At 41.3% G+C, this 8,332-nt stretch overlaps 1 protein-coding gene across 1 annotated transcript in view; it reads left to right on the top strand.

The window, feature by feature from the left end:
• The window catches only part of LOC114858771 (teashirt homolog 2), a 34,420-nt gene that overhangs the window by 4,196 nt on the left and 21,892 nt on the right, over positions 1–8,332 (top strand). The window lies entirely within an intron of this gene.

Genomic DNA, 8,332 nt, shown 5'->3' with positions numbered 1-8,332 from the left:
TGATCAAATCTACTGCTGGAATTTTTGTTACATCAAACCATATACTTACATTTTTGTTGCAGCGCTTGCACTTCTTTAACTTGCAGCCTCTCTCCTCTGAGATACCATTTAATAACTTTCTCCTCATCAGCTATTTTTCACGCTGTACGTTCTGGCTACAGTAAAAAAAAAAAAAAAAAAAAAGGGCGTTTAGGTGTGAGCTCATTGCATCTCCTGCTTCTTAGGGTGACAGGTGCGCGGCGCTAATAGTTTTCTGAAGACTTTTTGTTCTGCGTGAGAAGCGGACGGGGCGTGCGCTGTACAGGTGATAAGAACCAAGACTCGTGCGCCCTCCAGCTCAGTGATTTCTCTTCTACCGCACTGTGCTCTCCTGTGTGGAAACAACAACAACAACCACAACCACAACAGCAACCTATAGTATGATTGGTCTCAAAGCAAGTGCGCGTGTGACTGGTGCACCTCTCTACAGCAGCTGCTCATTCACCTTGACTTCCCTCTGAGACCTGCACTACTTTCCAGGCAAATGACACAATTTGATATGCCGTTGGGGTGATTCATGTGGATAATTTTTCCATTTGATCATCACTGCAGAGAAAAGACTATTTTCTTGTTATGACTTTTTTTTTTACTCATTAAGTCTGACAATAACTTGAATATTGGGAGAGTTTATTGCGAGCAGGCTAAGATTCATTATTTCTGCTACAGATCCCGAGTACAGAAGAAATGATGTTACGGTATTTTATCCAGGTCCCCACAGATATAAAGATTTACAGAGGAAAAATTGGGAGGAAACTTTATAGCAGAGGTTGTTCATTTGTGGATTTAGAGGATAAGAATGCAAGGCGGGCTTACAGTTATTACAGTAGCACTGTGGCCTGGTATTGATTACATGGAGGAGGTACGCTATGTTTTATGTGGTTTATGGTCAAACGCAGTGCACCTCATGTGCTTTGTATTGTTGTAATGACAAACACTCTCATCGTAGTTTATACTGTACCTTTGTAATTTATATCATCTGCAGTTTAGTCAAGAACACATCATCGTTTTTTTGTTCCTCCACACAGAGTGAAAAGGATTGAAGTGAAGACATCCATCTTGTAGTTGTTGACCTACATGTACACTCAGACAGAAGGCATACACAGTACAATATGCTGGCCATATGCTTAGAAGAGCGGCTAAACAGCCACAGCTGGATCAGGCTAACCTATCCTGAAAGGCTTGAAACGCTATATGTCATCTGCAGTTGGAAAAAAAGGTATTTATATTTCAAAGGTGAGCTTAAGGTACAGTATTTAATAGGAACCTTGGATCCTGTTTCAGGATGTGTTTAGCACCTGTATAAGGAGGAACATTATCACTGATTGTTCTCCTTCTATGAGAAAAAGCTTCATTTAAATAACACGCAACAACAAAATGATGGAAAACGCATAGTAATGAACGAATGTGCTGTTTCCCCTCAATATGTGAGCGCCACAACACAGAAAGCATTAATCTTAAATTATCCGCGGTGTACCTGATTTGCTTCTTATCAAATTCTTAATGAGCTTCAATTAAGATTTATTATGCAAATTAACATTCAGCTGCTCGAGTCTGCAGGAGCAGGAGCTATGACAATATTGCATAAATGGTGTTATCAGTAATAATTACAAAAGTAAACTGCCTTCATACCGCAAGCGCAGCGAGTCTGTGAGGGGTCAGACGGCTAAATGTGTGTTGAGGTGTCCTGGAGATTTGTAAATCACTTCATGAAGTCATTTTCAGTGCAGCTTTTAGAAGCAGTAGCATTGCATCATAAGAACTACAGCGTAGACATTGAAGTTTTTAATTATATTTCAATTTGTTTTTTAACTAAAACACTAAAAATGTCTTTTTCTCAATCCAAAGCCATTAATTTATTATTTAAATATTGTTAATTTGTCCTTACACAGCATTGCATTATCTCCAAAGCAGTCCGTGTTGTGGGATCGCCATGGTTACTGCACGTGATGAGGACATGACCTGAGGAAGTGCTGCCGGCCACTTCACTCTAGCACTGTATGAAGCTGTGAACCCTGCACCTTTTAGAACTTCATTTAGCACGAAGCTGATGCTTCACTGACAGTTTTATGGGCATCGTGTTTTATAAGTCGTCATGCAGCACAATTACATAGGACCTAATTTGATGAATCAAGTCGAGGCTCCGTTGACCTCGCTGGCCCGTGGGCCTGCGTCTCTCCACGGGGGTCAAATGCATCAAACTTTGTGCAGTCCAGTCACACTCCAGTAAAGTGGACAACACCAACCAAAGCTATGATGTTTATTTGAAATGGTTTGAGAAACGCAGCACGGAACATTTCAGATGTTTGTCTTCTGTTCTTACAGTATGTGTCACATTCTTTTGGTGTAATATAATAGTAACAATTTTATCATAAACTATTAGTGTAATATCATATATATGATGTTTTTTTCTCCTGTAACTTAGTATAAAAACTAATTTCCGGACACAACTGCAGCTTTGTAATTAGAGAGTTCAAATACTGAATGGCTCATTTGATCATCTTTGTGAGCAGCAGACATGTTTTAATGTCAAACTGAATGAACAATGACAAGAATAAAGAGTTTATTTGTTTCCCCCCATGGCAGGGGCCCCAGAGGATGATACACTTTACTGAACATTGTACTGTAGCAATGGGCCCTTGACGTGTAGCTGTGTTGAAGCCATATAGTTTTACCATTTCGCACAAGGTATGTTTAATATAAATGATTCTTTTCTGTCTCTGAACGGCCCACAGTAACTGACTGAGATGTGCTGTGGTAGGAACGTGTTCCTCTGGGCGGTGCCTGCCTGTTTGTGTCTACAATATGTGCTGAGCTAGTCTGTTGAAACAGCTTAATTGATACTCATTAAACAGCAGTGACAGCTTAGGTGTCCGTGATGAATGTAGAATAATTCTGTTGTACTTACAACTTGATTAAGGAGAAGCACATAACACGTCAGTGTTGTAGCCCGTGGCTTGGTCTGAGGACTTTAGCAGCTATTTAAAATAATCAGTCCTACCAGTCGTCCTCATCTGTTGCAACTGTGTGCGCTTGAATCAAACAACTATTCAAACTCTAACTGAAACAATGACACCAGGATTAAAAATAGCTTCTGGTTTATTTGGCTTTTATTTTGATATTCTAGTAATAAACTTCATCGAAAACAAACGTAAATTCGGTTGACTTTTCTTTGTGTTTGTTCAGCCAGAGTCTGGTGTTTCCATACAATAATAAAGTCAATGAACGTCAGGCAGATGAAAAATCGTCATCTTTTATTATTTATTTATTTATTTATTTATTATTTCAGTTAGAAATTAGAAGCCATTGGAAGCGGTTCAAAATTGAGGGTCTTTGTAATGAGTGCATGATGAATGGTATAATTTAGAGACGAAAATGAATTCTGGGAAACCAAAAATATTATTGTGTAGCTTTTTATATGCCATGGTATTCTGTGAAGATTAACTAATTTTACTAAATACCCCCATAAAACTACTCATAATATTTTTCTTCATCATCACAGAAGGACAGTTCACACAATATGCATCAGGTCATCAGGGTGTGTGGTAAACACTTACAGCATCACAATAACCTGATTTTGTGATTTTTGTTGTGTTATTTTGTCCGGTGGCCTCAAAAACAAAAAAACAAGACAAAATGCTACATTAAAATCGTCATTATTTGCAGATTTCAGGGACCTGCCTAGCGTCTCCCATTGCTGACAACTGATTAAAGTTGCCCTTTTTCCTATTCTGCACAGGATGGATTTACAACTTTATCCTCACATGATTAATATTACACAGAGAGGTCTTTGTACAGGAAGCAGCTTGCCTCCAGTAATTATGGTCCAACTGCGTCTGACTAAAAGTAAACATGATGCCAAAGGCTGCCAGTAGGAACTGCGCTGACACGTCATGCTAGTTCGTGGGGGCGTGGGGGGGGTGATGTCATCGTCACCCAGATTTTAAGCCCACAGCCGATTTTGCAATGGCACAAGTCAGACGTCGGGTCTAGTGTGTCCAGCTGGCAGCGAGCTCCTAGAAATACTGTGGGCATATGGGATTTAGCTTCAGTGAAACCTATCAGGGAAGTGTTTTGGCTTGTTTTTCTCAAGGTTACACATTTCTGTTGAACACATAACAACATCCAGGACCTCACTGGTGATAACTACAGTACAGTATGTCCACATTGTGCAGTACGGTTAACAGCAGATGCAGATTCATCATGCGCACCCCCCACGCACCACCCACCCCTTGCAAGAATTTCAGGGACTCCATGTCCTCCCACATTTGCTTGTTCATCATATATCTCAGGCCAGACATTCAAGAGGTTGCTAGCCAGGCCAGCCATAAGTCACTCTGCGTATCGGGACCGGGCCTTGTTCCTCCGCTTGATTTTCAGCTGTTACTTGTAAAGCAGAAGAGCATTCTTAAGATTAACTGAGTGACAGAGGGGCCTTTAAAAGCAAACTGTAATAGCGTAAGATGTTACAGTTATATTTTATAGCCTCTGGTGTGTGAGGCCAAGCATGCATATGTGTGTAGACGGATCAGCTGAGGGATCTAATAGGTCTGCATTGCACCTCAGGGAGAGCGGGAGAACGCAGTGTTGTGTATCTGCTGGCTTTCATTAGGCTGGTGTGACAGTGTACACGGCATGTGTAACCTGTGAGGACCTGGTCATTCTCACAGGTGCACCACTGCTTTTCACCCCCCCCCCCCCTTCAGTACCTGGAGTAATCCTTTTAAGAATACACTTTTGTCTTGAAGTGTGTGTGTGCATGCGTTCCTCAGTGTCTGCCTGCAAAAAGTCACTGATATAGACCTGTCAAAATAAGTTGTGTTCAATCCCAAACCATTTAAGTTGTCAAGGACACATTTCCTCCCTTCCATATCCTGACAAACATTGAGTCAGCAATTGTCTGTTGTATTTTCAGAACTGGTATCTCATGCTCCCCTCCAGGCCATTTTAAAGTTGTAGAAAGTGGTCATTTTCTCTGTGTCAGTGCGAGGTCAGTGGTGTGCAGTCAGCAAAGCTATTGAGTCTGGTGAAAAACAGTCTACTGGGAAGCCTAAAGACATTTTGTCCGGTGTAGTCACCTCTTGCTGTCCGTCTTCATGCCTGTCTCTCTGAAGTCACGCCGCTCGTGTCTATAAAAGCTTGAAGCATTTGTTGGATTACTTCCAGATGTCCAAACTTTTATTCAGACCTGACGCGGCCAGCGCACACTACTCTGCTGTCAGTCTGAAACTCACCCATGAAATACATATTTTCATTTGCATCTCCTTCCCTCTCTGTGTGGCCTTCTGTCAAACCCTCTTCTTGTTATGTTTAGTTCTTATTAAGGTCTCAATATTCACCTAGCCTCCAGATTCTGGGTCCCACACGCTGTTAGTGAATGACGCACCCTCTCTTTGCTATATATCGTATTGCTGGTAACACTGGCTTGGCCAAAGTCCCTGGTTTTAACACACAGTGACCTATGTGGGTCTGTGATGCAGTGACTGGTCTGTGATGGATCTGGATAATGACACGACCATAATCTGCTCCATCGTCACTATTATGGAGTCGTGGTTTTAAGTGGTGATTAGGAACTTTGTTTGGTTTGTCAGTTTCTAAGATCATACCTGCACCTAAGCTTGGGCAGAGGTACAGTAGACTCAACTTGGACTCATCTCATACACATTTGCTTGCCTACACCCACCCATCTGTAGCTGTGTCTGAGTCATGTGGGCCTAGAACTCATAATCTCATAATAGTCTTATTATGTTTGACATATATGTAGTTTTGTTGCATTACGACTATTTCTCTTGCGTTACAGTTCATGCTTAATTTCATATTTGACCCTGTTTAAGCGCATGTTTTAAACTCATCTGTCGCATCGTCACAAGCCACATTGAAGTAACAACTATACAACTGTGTAACATTAGGAATTGTCTTTTTGTTTTGTTTTTTGATGATGGATTCATTAAAATTTCTATCCACCCTTTACTTTTACCGCCCCAAAAACAGCGGTTGCAGGCCTCTGTATAGCTGCACATTCTTGTGTGCTTATGCTCGCTTGCAAGTATTTGTCCTTTCTGTGTGTGTGTGTGTTTGTATTTGTGAGTGCCTTCATGTTTGCATGTGTTTCCGACATAAAACATGGCAGTGACCCAGCTGAAAACTTCCAGTACTGTCCAGACGCATCCTGTAGGGACCTCATCAGCCCCCGACTTTCCTTCCCCTAATGCCTAAGGGCATCCATATTCATTTCCTCCTCTGATTTGGGGGAAAATGATGAAAGGCTGGCTTCTTTCCCATGTCTTATTTCCTGCCAAGGTTGCTTGCATTTTAATGCAACATAAATCTGCAAAGACCTGGAAACATGCTCCCATTTAAATATGACCAGTTTCATGTTATTACAGTAGTATCACTGCATATCAATAAAGCAGAGTTACCAGCTGATAATACGCTAACGTCAGCGTGTGTGTGTGTGGATCACAGTATAATCATTTCTAAATCATAAACCCTAGTCATTGTTAAAAATGTTCTTGTTTATTTACTATGAGGCAGGTCTGCTTCTCAAAAGAAATATCTCTTGATGATATCATGAAGATAGCTGCATATGTTTAAAATAAACCTGTAATTAAACTGGTGGGTGGGTATTTACTCTCGCTAGAGACGGGAAATTAATATTAATGAAAATAACAGCCACATACAGTAATAAGCCAAATCTGTAATTATTGCCATGCTTTGCCATATCAATGCACACATGTGCCTGCTTAACTAACGCTCAGGTACGCTTTTAGCCCCGCTGGCAGAGTCTGTTCTTCTGCAGTGCACACCAGCACTCAGGGCGGGGCCTTGGCCAGCGGCGGGGAGGGCCCGCAGTTGCCGCGGCAACCGTAAACACACGTATACACAAAAGAGACAGGATCATCTCTAACTCTGAGTGGATAAAAAGCCGAGTCGCTTCGTTCACTGGAATGCACTCCTGCCCCACAGACATGCACAGCAGACGGTGTATTTGGTTTGCAAACATCCCACCCTGATCATTATTCATGACACGCCATTTGTGAGGGTTTGTACGGTACTTACAGTACATCACCATGGAACACACCGTACCATGAAACATAAAACTACAGCGGGTTTTACTTATGAAAAGTATAGGAAGTGAAATTTCTTGGCCCCGTATCAAAAATGGAAATAAGCCGTTCACAGAATGATACATAGAGTAAGTCATAAATGAAAGTTTGACGATGAAATGAAAGTTAGTCTGTTTTAGCAGAAAAGGTTAAAATGTGAAAATGCTCTATTGTGCTTCTTGTGCTCAGAGCTTGTATTGTTGGGCTCCACATCTGGGCCACATATGACACAGCCCTATGGCTACTGTAGCGCTCTGTACTGTGCTGTGCTGTGCTGTGCTGCTGGACCTACAGTGTAAGTGTCTGCTTCTAGTGGAGCCTACAGTACAGTGAGCTGCACACAGTGTGTGGGCATGTATCACTCTAACCAAAACACACTTTTCCTGCTGACAAGTACATCAGAACAGTGTGTTTCTCAACATGACACAGTACAATTTCATCTACACATTCTGCAATCTGAAAGTCGATACAAGCCTGACGACATTAGAGCTTTAGTCCAAGTTTTTAACAAACTGTGCTTTCACCCTTGAGCCTAACTATAATAGACTGTTTAGAGTTTGTTTTACAATTAATAAGATTAAAACTGGATGCTGCATTGGTTCCATTTACACCAAGCTTGTACAGTATATAAAGCAGCCTCTGTGCTCGGCCATATAGAAAAGATGGGTGAGTAAAATGTGAGCACATGGGACGCAATTCAGGTAATTGTAAACAGCTGCAGGTGATTTCACCCTTCAGACTGTGGACAAAGCAGGAAAGTAAAGTCCCACTGAAGAACTAATCCTCAAAGACAAACTAGTCTGACCTACTGTAGAAATCATAATACATGATGCCAATTTACTCTGTCCCAAGGTGCCAAATGTGTTTTGTGAATAGTCATGTATTTCCATTGCAACATCCTACAGTCACAATCCCCACTAAAAAGCCCATTAGAATCAAACAAATGTCAAATTCTGCTAACTGTTTGCACATGACAAACATCTAATGTGCCTAATTGCAGATAAGTGTCAGGGTAAAATGTGTTTTCAGACTAGGATGGTGCAAAATGGCATCATGTATTTTTTTTGTTTTCGTCGCCGGCTTACGTGTGCTAAGCCTGCTAGGTTGCTAGTAATTGTGCAAAAAACAAACAAACTCAGAACAAACAAACTGAGAAACACTTGGTTGGATTTTCTCAAGGTTGTTAGCGC

The sequence above is a fragment of the Betta splendens genome, chromosome 7 (assembly GCF_900634795.4).
Source record: "Betta splendens chromosome 7, fBetSpl5.4, whole genome shotgun sequence".
NCBI lineage: Eukaryota > Metazoa > Chordata > Actinopteri > Anabantiformes > Osphronemidae > Betta > Betta splendens.
The sequence above is the reverse complement of the archived record's forward strand: the minus strand, read 5'-3'. Positions and strand labels throughout refer to the sequence as shown.